Source organism: Anneissia japonica, unplaced genomic scaffold (genome assembly GCF_011630105.1).
Source record: "Anneissia japonica isolate Jap-2015-1 unplaced genomic scaffold, ASM1163010v1 scaffold288144_len532060_cov191, whole genome shotgun sequence".
NCBI lineage: Eukaryota > Metazoa > Echinodermata > Crinoidea > Comatulida > Comatulidae > Anneissia > Anneissia japonica.
The window spans coordinates 222,278-238,469 of NW_022734328.1; the positions used below are offsets into that span (position 1 = coordinate 222,278).

A 16,192-nucleotide genomic window follows, 5' to 3' on the forward strand; every position below is an offset into this window, starting at 1 on the left:
TATAACAATTAGCTTATTATAGAAAGCCTAAATAATATTTTATGATTTTCAATATAGGTTTACTGCTTTTCTTATGCTGTATAAACAAATTGCGTTAAAGGCTGTGCGATATATTGTCCACATTATGTTGTGCATCTATTGGAATTGATGAAGCTAGACAAAGATATAAATTCAAATCTATTTGTGGATAAAAACATGGTTATTTGCTTGCTTTAATATTTTATTTCCGATTTGTTTATGATAAAACTTCGTTTCCTTTTTGTATTTAATATAATAAAAGATTGCGTGCTGAATTATGCGTTGTATAAGCATGGACCATGGTATAAGCGTTGACGATGACGTAACAGAAAACATACAATACGGTAAATGTAAAGTAAACTACGCCCTCTATATGACAACTAGTCCCATCAAAGATCTTGTGACGTTACACGTTCCAGCTCTTATTGTGGAGGGCCTTTAATTTGTATTTTCTACATTAGGAGTTAAAAGGAAATATGCAGAAGTAATAACAAAGATGCTAAATAATTGTTCAGCAATATAAAGTGAAAATATATTTATATACAATATTTATATTTGTAATATGTTTAACTAGGATATAATTACATTCAGTAAAGAAAGTTTGAAGCCTTTCTCTGGAAGGAAAAACACTTTCTATGTTGTACAACAGGTTTTTCTAAGACACATAAACGGTGATTGACGGAAAACTAGGGAACCTTTAGATATTTAAACACGGGGGTGGGGGTAGAAAAAAGAGTGGTTACGAAATTAAAACCCTACTATTTTTTTTTAATTCAATATAGACCCTCCTTACACTTACATATCCTATGTGGTTATTAAACCACTTGGTAGGATGAAGTATTTATAGGCACGTTTTTCACAAAGAATATAATAATTAACAATAATTTCATTTCATGAGTAATATACTGTATTTAAGAGTAGTTAAGCCTAGCTTATGGTAGTTAGGGACGTCCTGGGTACGACATTAAACTCCATCCGGTCGAGCGTCGGCGACTAAACTGACAACCCTCTCAAATATGTCTTAGTGGCTGCTGAGGGGAGGGTGTTTATGGTCATCCAGCAGCAAGAAAAACCAATACCTGAACAAAGGGCGGATGAGCTCCTCGGAGTCAACGGCCAACCATTAATTAGTTTAAGGAATAGGAGTGGTATAGTCTCATTGTTATTATTGTTATTATGATTATTATTTTTATTTTATTTTATTGCTATTATTTTATTGTTATTTGCATTTTCTCAGTTGGCCTATATTATTTCTCTGTAAAGCGCATAGGGGCAATGTGCAATATGCGCTATATAAATATAACATTATTATTTATGTCATGTTTGGTCCAAAGAACAATAAAAAGGGACAAAAAAATAATGACAGAGAGAGGAAAAAATAACTTAGGCCGGACAGAATTGCCAAAAAATAAACTAAATCATCACCGAAATATATATAAATAACGTAAAACTTAAATATAATTGCAATTAAGCATAAGACACAACTAATGTTACAGGTAAATAAAGTATCTTTTGACAGAGAAAATAGTAACAAAATTAATATTTAATTCATTATACGTGGGAGAATTCATACCGGTACTCCATTCTGGAAATCATATCCAAATTGATATTGTCCTGACTTCTCGTGTTTAATTCCATTTAATATACAATAATTATTCGTCCCAATATACCATAATTAACGTAAACAAGGACGGGCAGATAGTTCATCAGCCTACTCTGTGATTGGTCGAAACATCGCTCTGGCTCCAAGTGTGGCAGACAATTTTTTACCCGACGTGTTCTCCCTGGATTGTTTGTTAAATTGTTAGGTAAACAACAACTGGGTTATCACTGTGTGATTCTCTGGATATCCTTGGAATGAAAGGTGTTTATATGTTTTTCATTTATTTCAACATGACTTTAAAAATCGATTAATGATATTATACTGTAATTCAGTTTAAAAGTTTTGTTTCTCTCAACATTTGTGATCGTCCAGGTAGCCGGGATGTGCAAGCCTGCAGTAAGGACTTGCTGAAATGATTTAACTTAGCGGGGAACTAAGTAGTAGAGGCCTAGACGTATCGTGGCCCTACTCTGAAATATGCTCTGATTCTGATCAAGTATTATTGTATTAATATGGAATGCCTCCTACCAATTGATTTGCATTATGTTATTGTAATACCTTATTCTGTATAGACTCTAATTCAACTTTAGTCATAAACTACTAAACAATGATAAGAATGGGTGTATGCAAGGGGGGTCGGGAAGGTCGTACGACCCCTCCCACCAAATTTTCAAAGGTCCACATTTTTTCCAGACATTTTTTTCTGGGGCCTTTTCACAATGACATTTATAAATGAAAAAGCATTGATGAGGTACCAGCAATGAGTCCAAAGACCTTGCCATTTGCATGACGTAATCTATCTCAATTCTAGCAATTCTGAAACTGAGCTTGCCATCCCCTTCAAGAAAATTGTATTGACATTAATTTAATCACATCTTGCTATTAGTTCATTGTGAAAATTTCCAAAAAATTATGATCACAACCCACCCAGAAAAAATCCTGGATACACACCTGATAATCATTTATAGCTAAGGCTAAGGTCAGCTAAATATGGGAAAGTTGTTCAGTAAAGAGCAGTACACCTACCCTACATCCTGCTTTGGAGGTAGGCCTAGAAAGTTGCCAACTTAATTTTTATGCTGCTCTTGGTACATACTGGCTCTTCAAGTCTTGCTTCTCTCCATTTCTTTTTAATCACCCTTAAATAAGATTCCCAGACTGAAACTTGCCGATGGTAAGCCTTGAAATTACAGAATACAGTTAAAAAAAAAGGGTGCGGGAGGGGGAACATGATCCATTGGTTCTGCCCCTAATATGTAAAATACAAAAATTCATTCAAATATTCTATTTCTTGCTTTGCATATTGAGTTACGAGCTTTCAAATGCAAATTTAATAATAATTAAAAAAACTACATAAATTAACATGTGCTTTAACTTTAAGTCTCAGCAAACACAAAACATTAAATACAGTCGCAAACAATGTTATATCAGAAAATATTGAACATTAACACAATATTGCAAGATTGTTATTTAAGTGTGTGTTTCTAAAAACACTTTGAAAACCATACTGCAACATTATTATAACATAAATTGGGATAATACTGTTCTTATATACTTTATTTTAATTATTGTAATTATTATTAATGTAAAGCCTAATAATCAGCCAAAAATTACAAGTTTAATTCTGTGTATCATTGAAACTTGAAAATTAGTTTGATCATTTTAAACTATTTTTTATAGTAAAAAATAAAATAAAATCAAGTATGTATTTATTGGTCTCATTTCATACAATATTTTAAACCTTCAAACAATATTTCATAGATTTACCAATCCATTACTATATGGAAAACCTAATGAAATTAAAAAGATATATACTGTATTTTATGTTTTAATTTTCTAGGGTTTTTTTGATATTTTGTGATGGCTGGGTGTATATAATAGACCATAGTCAATCAGAACCCATTTCTGTTAATTTGCCTCAATAGATTTCCTGTTTGTTTACATTAATGATATTATACTTTCAGCTTTCTTACATTGCACTTTCCAATTGCCTATTAAAACGTAATCACAAGCGATAGAGGTTAGAGGTTAGCCATGCAAGATAGATGGCCTATGATAGTACATTCAAGAAATGGGAGAATTTGTTGTAGAGGAGGGGGAAAGTTTAGCTCAATGAATTTCACTTTCCTTGTAAGTGGCAAAAGCTAATTATGTAGTGACGTCAAGCTTGCTGCGTCTGTGTCAGTATCTCAGCCTCTGATCTATTTTCTTCATTTTTAAAGATTTATTTTGCATTGTTGGTTCACACTTTACACTGTATAGCAATTCCGCTGGGTTTTCAACGATCAATGCAAATTACACCACTCTCAATGCAGCTACTGATGTCCGTATATTGCCGACAACCTGAAAGTGCCCTTCAGTACATTGTCGTGTGTACGCTCTACCAGCCAAGGGAGTCCTCTTCGATACACGCTGTGCTGCCCGTAATGGCAATATCTTTACACTAACCGTTCTGACAGTTCAACGCTCCTTACCAATTGAATACAAATTGGAAAATTTGCATATAGATTCATTTATAGAGTGATGATGGTGTAAAAGGCGAACACTATACCCAGAACAAATCATAGGCAGATCTTACAATCTATTTTTCCATCAGCAGTGTTTGTACGCATTCACTTTAGATTTAATTATTAACTCGACTTTGATGAAGTCACCAGGGACTGTCTCTATAGCATTCCCGTTGACTTTTCTATATTCGGCTCTCTATGTTCCATCATGAAATTATTATTTTTCCATTCTTTGATGACTCAAAACTCTAATCATTTGGTGAAAAATTATTTCTAAGTTTAACAACTATCTTAATTCTGTGATTTAGAATGGACTTGTCAATCCACAGTTTTTATTTTATGTTCGTCTTTCAGCCAGTTCTTTTCTAATCATCTCGGTGAGTAAATGTTATCGGAAAGATGAGAAAATCCATTTCAGAAATCGTCCAGAACGAATTACTGATTGATTTAAGATCATTGATTAATTGAAATCCATATTTTTGTGTCATGCATGCATAATTAAGTGGAATACATCAATATAACGAATAAAGGTTAAAATAAAACTAATATCCTGTAAGTTGACATAAGGATTTGCAGATGCTATAAAGAGGCATTGATTTAAATGATGCCATTTATTTCTGGATTAAATTCTAATTTTCTGGGTAAATATAGAGTATAAATTTGATATTTCAAAACATGTTTATGGTTTTAATATGTGTAAGATTCTAGTAGGTTGTCAAGAAACAGTAAATTAAAAGTTTGACAAGACAGAAAATTGAACACTTACTAGATTGTAGAATAAATCTGCTAGAATATATATAAACATTGCTTATGAAAAAGCAGGGACTTTATATGTTTTTTTTATTTAAAATTTCTGTAGGAATATAGTCTAAATAAGTTATAAGATTGCTGTATTTCTCAATTGATGATTGGTTGATTTTATTTGGAAAATCCAATATGGCCTACAGAAAAAGATTAAAGTTTTTTAATTAAACTATGTCTCATTAATGTATTATAATGTCATTTTGGAATGGTATAGCTGAATTTACTGTAATTCCCAAATGTAGGAAAACTTAACACTAACAGTTAATGCTAGAGGCAGGTCATATGATGGTAACAGCTTAACTCTATGCATTGTACCTATTCATTGGTTCATTTGAAGTAGGGCTTTTTTTATTTGAGGTATTAATTGCAGTTATGCAAATATGTAAAAGAGTTTCTGAAGTGATTTTAACAAGACAAGTGTGTGTTGGTTTGATGTTTAACAGATATTTCTGTGTGAGTTTAATAATACTACTCGACCTTTCCCATGGTCAGTAATTGTCTGGCCGATTTTACGGATGTTAAGTGTACAATCTCGGTGATTTTCATTGAATACTTGAATATTTTCTGCAAGGTACTTATATAAAGTTGGGCAACTCTCTTTTGTTTACAATCTGATGAAGAGGATTGAATAATTTGAAGGAGATTTATATACTTATTGTAGATTAACTTTAGTATATCCAAAGAGAGTTAGTAGCATTTTATTAAACATTTCAATGGTTTGGAAATAATGGTGTACTGTCTTCTATTACTACTTAAGTTACAGGGCAGTTGGTTGTTAGTATGTAGAAACACATTCACTAAATGATATTAATTTAAAAGCACATTGCTTTCTATTATTTCCATTGTGGCAAACATGTCAATGAGGATATTTTTAAGGTAATTACTAGGTTGTAGATAATTCTCTACCAGAACCTAAAAATTGGTTCAAAATTAATCTTCAAGATAAGCTGGAGAATTCCATCCTAGGCCTGACAAACAGGACTAAGTAGCATAAGTTGATGCTAAGTTAATTTGCAATTTAGTTCATACATAGTTCATTATATTTCAGAAGTATAATTTGAGGAATATCTATTTAAATCTGCTCAAATTAATGGTATGTTACTGAAAATCAAATTATATAATTTTCATATAATAAAAATATATTTTATAAATAAAAGAATTTTGAATCAAGAAGATATTGTATATAATTAGTAGACATGAAACCAGTTTAAATCTATTGTCTTTAATAATACATTAAAAAAAAATAATGACTGTAATTCAGGCACAAAGTTGTTTAAAGATTGAACAATGTTCTTTAGATATGGATTGTGTAAACATTAATTATATGAGGTGGTCATACAATACTTGTTACTGTAAAGTAGGTCACATCTTCTGAGGTTATGAGGCAATTTTAAAGATAACACCAAATCAATTAGTAGTTAATACACAATTTAAGATAGAAGTTATTGAAAAAAAAAATCCCAACATGAAATGACTTCACATTAAAGAGATAAAAAGTGCTGGAATTTAAAATACATTATGGAAAGGTCACATTTATTTTGTATCCTTTGTTCTAAATTTGCAAGCTTAGATGACTTTATAGTAACTCACATTAGATTTAAGCTAAATTGTTATAATTGTTGTTAGTATGTTTGTTATTTTTATTATTATTATTATTATTATTATTATTATTATTATTATTATTATTATTATTATTATTATTGTTATTATGTTACTAAAACCTACCTTAAGGGGAACTTAGACAATGGAGAAGTTAGAGAACAATTAAGAAAATGATGTTAAGGGGAAAATAAACATGAAAGGTATTCTCCTTAAGTCCGACTAGCGCATATTATTATTATTATTATTATTACTATTATTATTATTATTATTATTATTATTGTTAGTATTTTTATTTTTAATATTATAATTTATTTATTTATTTATTATGTAATTATTATTAGTATAATTTAAATAGCAATGTGCTTTTATTTCTATTAATGTAACATATTAATTAGCGGCTATTAATACTATTTCAATTTTTACTTTTAAACAATTATTATTATCAAATATAATAGTAAGAAATATTGAAAAAGAAAACCTCATTGAATCTATTGTGTTCTTGAAACTCGACAGGAAACTGTTCCAGAGAGAGATAGAACTTGGAAAAAAATGAAATCGATTATACATGCCCTATTAAACAACATATTAATAGCAAAGAGAATAAATAGACTACAAAATATTATGCAAATTAATATTTTGTTACAGAATTGATTCTGGTGCACAGATTGATTTAGCGTGTTATATCTGCAAGTTGTTTACTCATCGCAAGCGATAACCTTGGAATGGGATATTAGTAGCTTTATAGATTTCTTATGAATGCGCAGAGATTCCAAGTTGGACGAATTTGCAGGTGTTCTGAAAACTCCTCCCCCTAGGGGGTCATTGAATTCCTTTCTTACTCTCCCCTACCCTTCTCCACTCACTGGCAAAATTGTTTTTCTAAATGCTATAAAATTCATTCTTTGAAACTTTATGGTAGTAACTACAACTAAAATTAAGAATCTATAAATGTTTTTGCCATTCACACGAAACTATCTCGTGGCAGCTGTCAGCGTGTATGTGTTTTTTCGATATGATCGTTTTTAAATCTTTACCGAGGCTCATTAAAATTTGTATAAACTAAAGATACTCCAACCTAACCTGTAAATGCTTAATAATAGTATAGACCTACACATACCGTAATTTTTTATATAGGCAATATTGCATTTATGTATGAGATTTTGGTCCTAAAGCATAGGAGTGTGAGACAGGCCCCGAATGCATAAGTCTCGATCATGCCGAATGCACAAGACTTGGTAGGTCTGAATGCGTTATAAAAATTTTAAACAACAGGTTCGATAATTTATCAAGACAAACTTTGTATACCCTTTCACAAATACCTCTTATAATAACTAAAATCAATATGACTATTCAAAAGTATCGGCTATGTCATCCATGGAATTCCATCACTTAACAACTATCTCACCGGCTATGATCTACATTAGAGTAGATTTGTTGAGGCCTTTCTTCTCAAAGGCAGCAACAACAAGTATTAATTTTATGGCTCAATTGTCTTTACACGGGAATCGTTTTTATATAAAGGCGTACATCAATATTTAGACTTGTTCTCGACTTTACAACCGGATTAAAATACCAAGAGGCGGATATTGTCTATTCACATCCTTGTTGCTTTGTGTTCACCTGTGTTGATATATAGTAGTAAAATCCTAGTTTAATCAGCCGTTTGATAAGCAAGGATTGAATGAGCCGAAGAATCAATAGTTAGATTATGGCCTACTCTGGTTCCATACCTCATACTTAATGGATTATTGTTTCTTAACTTTTTATAGGCAAGGTATTATCCTCTTAGAGGTAAATATCAATTCTGGTGGGGAGACTTGTTGGCATTGTGTCTAGCAGGTGCTTCACTTGTTTTATTCTTCTTTTTACAAATAAAAATACTGCACTTATACTCATTGGCTTGGTTTGGTAATAAGAGCACATTAATCTTGTAGTCCCACCTAGAAAATAGTGATTAATTTATAGACTGGGGTGAATGAGTATGTTATTACTTACTATTGTATAGGATAATATAGTAACACTTCCCCTCACCCCCCTCCCCTTTGTCCTCCCGCTCCTTTGGCTCTGTCACTAACAACTACTGTACATTTTAAGCTCTTATAATCACATTTTATGAGGTTGGTAAGTTTATTTAAATTGGTCTAAAACATGAGAGCCAAAAATGTTGACTTCTATTTATCCCCTTGTATTGGGCTCCACCTCCCTATTGGTAAAATGGCTGGTGCTCATCACTGCCGGTTTCTTTGTATAAATACTTATTTTGGGACGGCTCAATCCTTAATATAGGTGGCAAGAATGATACCTATGACATTGATTTATGTAATCATTGACATTAATGATTAATAATGACATTAATAAAGTTCAATTATCAGTTTATATTTCTTGGTTATTTTAAAAAATATATTGTCATATATATTTCTAAATTGGAACTAAATATTATGATGGAATTTGAAAAAAACTGCAAATTGCAATTAACTGTTAATTTATAAGGATCTTCAAGTGAGCCAATTCTAAACAATTTGCTAACAGTTGACCTACTTTTTCATATTTTAGATGTTTTCTTTTATATTAAAAATGCAAAGTCTAATTGGAAGCCTTTTATATGGTCATTTATATACTTTGCTGATATTTATTAACATCTGTCTACCTTTTATTCAGTTTAATTTTTTCAGCATCAGCCATGTTAGATTTTCAATTGAAATTATAATTTTTACTTTTTCCTTTACAATAACAGTAAAATATTTTATTTTACCAGTGAGTCACTTTACTTACTGTTATAAACTTTGCCAGAATATTTGCATTTTAATTAGAAATAACAATTATATATTTTCCGTTCATTATCTTAAAACATTTTTATCTATTGTTCATCCAGTCATCAATTCAATATTGCAAGCCAATTCATAACTAATAATTATTTTGATATTTTCCTTCCAATAACTTTAAAATATTTTATTCTACCAGTGTGTCACTTTACTTCTGTTATAAACATTGCCAGGATATTAAATTCTTCATTTGTAATAAAACTTTTATATATTCCATTCATTATATTAAAACATGTTTATCTACTGTTCATCCAATAATTTCAACTATTAATTATTTTTATATTTTCCTTCCAATAACTTTAAAATATTTTATGTACCGTTGATTCTAGTTTACTTCTGTTAACATCAACTTGAACATACCATACTGTGTGTGAACATTGAATAATGCATGTTCCACGCGTGATCATCTCCATCGTAATACTCTTCGCTTCTCAGCTCATTGGCAATGAAATGGCTGTCTTTAGCCATCTCCAAATGTGTTAGACTTTTGCTTTCAATAACTTGGTTTATAATTAAATGTCTCTTTTCTTGTTTTCGCTTTCACAGTTTTACAATCATACTATCATTAGGAGTTCTCTTGGAGGAGGTAGGAAATTGATATTCGTATTAATAATGGAAAATGAATTGGCCACAATTGGGTAATTCTCTTCCGTAATTGCTGTTACAACTCGTCACGAACGACATCATTACCAGAGAACCATGTGAAAAGCGTGATCACATAAAGTCCATTACCATTTTAATGATGTTTTAACACCTTCGCCTTAGCAGAGGAGGAACTCATCTCTCCCTCGCTGATCATTTACACACAAGCGAGGCAGCCATGCGCGACACCTTACAACAAGGCCGAGTTACTAGGGAGGAGATTTTGAGCCATATAGGCAAGCAGTGTTAAGCGGTAAGTCTTAACGACTAAGATTGATTCACCGTATTAATTTTAAGTGGTTTCTAATTTCATTTATAGATATTGTTTTGTTGAGTACATTCCATCAACTGTTCCCGTGGGAGTTGGCATGCACGGCTGCTAATTCTCTTGATCAATTGCCTTATTTACTTATGCAGTGTGTACATACTGTCTCAAAAGAATTCTTGCCCACAGGTAGAATTCATGCTCGAACCATTCAATTTTTAATATCAGAATGGGCACTTTTCCATATTACCATTTTATTCTAACTTTTTTGGAAAAAAAATACATCTGTAAAGTTTCATATAACACTTGTTATTCATAATCTAATTAAAAGTATGTCACAGTTGAATGATTGAAATGACTACGGTGCACTGCGGTGCTATATAAACCTATGCTGCAGATATTGCTTGATGACATGTTTTAATAGCGTACGGATGTAATAAGCAAAATGATTAGCTATGTTTATTTTCACAGTGGCATGAATGGTAATGAATTGCTTGTCAGAATGGAAGTGGAATCTTCAAATTGAACATTTCTTCTTGCACTCAGTGTTGTTTAAATAAAGCCAAACTCAATGGTTTATTGAACATAAAACATTTTTGTTACCAACTCAAACATGTTCTGAATTGACACAGGCAATTTCCCCATCCCCTGACCGACATTTAAGTAATTTTCTTGCGAATTGCTCCATTTTGTTTAAATCCATTTGCTAACTCAAGAGCTGAAATATAAATTGTACATTTTATGAATAAATAATATATGTATTAAAATTAATCTGATAAATCTTTTGGGCAGAATTTAAACATTTTTAGGCTAAAATCAATCAAACATTAAGGATCTTTTTAAACTAACAGTTGAAACCAAATTTTGTCTATCTGATTTGCTTTTAAATTTGATTTTAATCATTTAGAATTCTATTCAATAGTTAAGATTTTATACAATTTTACATTTTTATTTCTGTTAATGTTTAATTTATAAACAGTATTAAGATATTTATGTCTAGAATATTGATTTTAATAAACAAATATATTTAATTTGAGTTTTGTAGGCCTATAGGCTTATTATTATTATTATTATTATTATTATTGTTTTTATCATATTACAGCGACCTTGACAGTGAACATCATATGTTCAAATTATTTAATCAAATTTGTACTTTGTGAATTAAACCTACGCTATATGCCTTTGATTGTAGTATTATTGCACCTTAAATCAAAGAACAGTGTTAATGATGACGGCTTATTCATTAACTATAATTATGTGGACATACAGTAATCTATCTCATGTGTATTGGGTGAGAGAATAAGAGTGTAATAGGCTCGAGAATAACCAATATTGGATGAGGGATAGTGAGTCATAGTAATGAAAGTCACCAATTACTAACTTAAATATTAATGTTGTTTTTTGTTTTTTTTTATTTCATGATGAGTTTTTCACTTCACTTTAATTCTTTTTATTGGAATAGAAGATACAGCAAATGCTGAATTAAAGTGATATGTACAATAATTTTTGGATAACATCAAAAAATTATAAAATATTTATAATAATAATTTGAAACCATTAAACATTAAGGAGTAACTATAAAAGTACTTGAAAACTATCAAAAAGTTAGCTTCCAAAAAATGAGAAGTAAAAAGGATAAAACATTGGGAGCATTCACACGAGCACAGCACAATTTAACAGAATGAATAAGAAAAAAGGGGGAGAGGGGAAAGAAGCACAGAAAATCGTACTGAGGATCACCCTTGTTTAGTCAACAGTAGGTTGAAATTAAGGGACAAGACATTGAGTGAATTTTAGGAGGCCTGTCCAGCAAGCATTGTGGAAGTTAAAAAGAGAGAAACTGACTCTAAACTTGCTCCTAAAATGTACTGTAAATTTTTGAATTTTCATAAATTTGAAGTGAACAGTAATCTGTTCCAGGGCTGTGGATGCGACTTCTGGTGTCATGGCGCAGTCTTACTGACATAGTTCTGGGGCTGTTTGTGGCAAATAAATGAACGAAAAAAAGATTTGTAGGAGCTGCCACTCAGAACCTGTGGTTGTGCCAGCGATGATCAAAGATGCTTAAGCCCCGGTTGACAGGTCAAGCCTCCATCAGCAATGAAAAATAATTCCTGTGGGCATACCTGTATTACATTTTTAAAGATCTCTGAAAAGCTTTTAAAATGGCACAAAATTTTCAAGTTTTTTAAGTGTCAGGGGGCTTAGCCTCCAGGACTCTTACTGGTGTTTTGATCCATAGGCACCAGTGGCATTTTCCGAATATTGTCAAACCCCGTCAAACAGCTTTGCCATAACCTTCCACATCTACCCATTATAGAGCTAAATTGCAAAGATGCATATTATACCCAAGGGATGATTCAGGACCTTGTTTTATGCAAGTGTGGAAGATCAATAAAAGTAGAGCACTCACTACATTGTAGAACGAATTCAACTCCACTCCCTTTGAGACATGGGATGCCGTCTGCTGATTGCCGATGCTCCATCATTAAAAACGATCTGTTTTGCCCGCAGTTGCTGTGTTGCGTTCTCCATAAAATTATAATAATATAATATAATAAATTTATTTTTATACAGCGCAAAATGCTGGAAACCCCTGTTCGCTTGACAATAAAAGCAAAAGCCGAATTAAAAGAAAAGATGATAGAAAATGAGTGAAAATCTTTGTGAAATCAAATCAACAATCATAAATTTATCAAAATAATAAAAGGTTAATTTTATGATTTTTTTTTCTTTCTCTTTAAAAAAAAAATTGTAATTGTTTAATTAATAAAATTTCGACCAAGTTTTTATCTCAATTACCTCCTCATTCCATTTTCTTTATTCCTTTCCATTTTCTTTTAGTTTATATTTTTTAGATTCTTGAAATTCAAAATGTCTCTGTCTCTTTCCGGAGTTACTGTCTTTTTGTTTTATTTAGACTGAGTAATTAGTGGATCCTCTGGTTTTTAGAATTCTTATATAATCAACTATTACATTGTTTAAATTTTGTTACGTGTATGGCTTGTCATTTCTTTTCTTTTCTTCCAATAATTCTTGCCTATATCCCAAACCCAAGTTCTTTTTCCTTCTTACGTTCCTCAAAAAATCACGTCAACTGATGAGGCACAGTGATGAGTGCCAGGTTTTTAGATGCATCCAGGTGAATTGGTCCTACAATGCTGCTTTTCATAGGTGACTGTGAATGCAGTTTGGATATATTTTCCTTCATCCACGTCAAGTAAAACTTGCGATGGGGGAAACAGATTGATTGCCTAAATATGCTAAAATCATTATGTGAATAGAAATGTGTGCTAATTCCAGATGTCATGAAGTCAACTAATGTTAAGCTTGTATAACATGCGATCATCCATCAGGTTTTCTGTATTGCATTGTTTCCGATGACAGACAGACTGCTAGTTTCACCAGTGATGGAAGAGCCAAGGCAAAATGTTCAATAGTACTCCAAAGGTATATCAATATTCAAGTGATTTGATAGGCGTTCATCGACATGTGTCTTGGAGAAAATTGAATAATCAAAGGGGGCTTGTAGTCTTAAACACCTTCCGGATAAGTTTGCTTTCAATTTTTTTAGGATTGCCAATCAAGTGTTCTTACAGATTGACTGCCAGTTGAGTGTTCTTATTACCACTGCCAATCAAGTATTCTTAATATTACCGTTACCAATCAATTGTTTATATGCTTATTAAGTTAAGATTTGTAAATGTATAGGATCAGATTCAGTTATAATATAATTCATTATTATAGTGAATGCTGTTAAACTGAAATAGAGAAATTGGCTGTATTTCATGTTTTTGCAGACTCAAAATTGACTCAAATTTTAAAATGATTTTAATATTTTAACATATTGTAGGTGAATTTTTAATTTCATTGTCGCTTAATGCGAAAAAATATACCTTGTATTTATGTTTACAGTGAATCCAATAATAACTTAATTATTATTGTTAATTTTGTTGAAATAAAATATTGAATGAATGGATGGGTGGATAGTTGGATGGATGGATGACCATAAAATAGAATGAATATAAAAATTAGTATACCAATGTCAAAAATGGAATGGAAGATGAGGATACAATTTAATTAACTTCATAGCTATCTTAATTCAGTATAATTAAATTATTTAAACATTCACTGTGATTTAAAAAATGTAACTTATACAGAATTCATAGGAGTTTGTTTATACAAACTGTATGTGTGAACCATTCAGGTTGAACACTGATTGACATGCTGTGTTTCATTGTTATTGACAAACCATTGGATCTTCCCCCTTGATCAACATGGTTTACCTGTGCATAGCATGAATGACATCGTGAAGGGGAATTAAACTGAATGAACTCGGCAGTACTTCAACCACCTTAATGTACCTCTGCCATTGATCTTAACACCTAGCTGCAAATAATCTTTGCATAGTTTTGTTATTATCAATTAAATGCAGGATTTATATACAAAACATCTCTAATTAAACAGCTTACTAATTGTTGTAATTTTCTGTTGTGATGTTATACATGAACCAACTGCTTTTATTTCCCTTAACCTGTAATCTCTTAAATAGCTTGTAATGAACCCCCTGCGTATAATACACCTTATCTAATTGTTTAGGTGCTATTTGTTGCTGGATTAGCATAAAACCCAAATTCTCTTTCTTTTATGGACATTTTCAGGGAGGCTGAGCAGGACAGCTGGGGCATAAAATCATCATATCAGGAAGTGATGTCACCCTAAATATTATGAGTAATTCATAGGGTGTACCTTCTTATTTAACTAGAGAATGCAGTAGCTGAAATATTAATGTGGAATGCGGAAGGAATAGATAAGATTGTATGTATGTATATCTGACCGGAAAGAATAATGGTTGTCCTTTGGTGGCATTAGATTTTGTCTAGTAAAATTGATTAACTTTGTTTGGCCAGTCGATATTCTACAAGGAGTGGGACAAAGGAAAGACAAAGCATAGTAGTAAAATGCATCGGTGAAGGGGGAAACAAAGCCACAGGCTATATAAAACTACTGACACCTACAATTCTTAAAATTAATTGTTGTTGTGGTTTATCAATATTTAATGATATAGCAGTCATGTATTCCACCAAAATGTGCAGCGTAATTGACTTGATGGTGGATTAGCAGTACCACCTGAAAAAGGCTGTAGCATTAACTTGATCAATGGTAGCATATTTGGGTACGGTATATTTTATTGCGTAAAAGAAGCTCACATACAAAACAGTCTGTTGCAGCATATGCTGAATTGAAAGACTGAGTAAAATTACAAAGATATATAATTGGCAATTAAAAATTTACAAATCATTTTTACAATATTGCAATATTAAATATATATAGTCTGTAGCAGCAATGATTTAATGGTGCTACAAATGTTGAAACATTATATCTTCAGAATAATGTCATACACACATCATGAACCATTTTCTAGAATTGTAAATTGTAAATAAAGTAGTTTTGGAGAATGAGGTCTGTCTGGGAGGAGTGAGAAAAAGAATTGAGTATAGCCAAAATAACCAGAATATTGTAGTGGTGATGCCAGCTGGGGGAGGGGGTGTGTGTGGTGCAGGAAAATGATATAAAAACAAGTTTTTTCTCCATTCTGTGATTGACAAGCCAATAATTATTATTGATAGAATCTAATTTAGTAAATATAATAAAATTTCAAATATAGTGATGGTGTGACATTAGTGGTAGTAATAGTGATGGATGTGTATAAGTGTCATAGTGAAAAGGAAATTATAAGGTATTAATTTCCTGAGGCAAGAGGTTCTAGATTGATGGAAGGATGAATGAAACAGTAAAAGAATGAAGGAAAGAATAAATAGCAAAGAGTAAAATAATACTACAGATGATGGTCAGATTAAAAAAAAAAAAATTGATAGAAGAATGAAAGAATAAATTAAGATCAGTGGCGGGTCCAGGAATTTGAAAA

General features: G+C 31.5%; 1 long non-coding RNA gene across 1 annotated transcript in view; it reads left to right on the plus strand.

Moving 5' to 3' along the window:
- Nucleotides 1-1,769: 1,769 nt before the first annotated feature.
- LOC117116358 overlaps nt 1,770-16,192 on the plus strand; it is a 16,739-nt gene continuing 2,316 nt past the window's right edge. The window contains exons 1-2 of the long non-coding RNA XR_004446733.1: nt 1,770-1,882; nt 9,903-10,251. This is a non-coding gene — a long non-coding RNA (uncharacterized LOC117116358). The remainder of the gene's footprint in view (nt 1,883-9,902; nt 10,252-16,192) is intronic.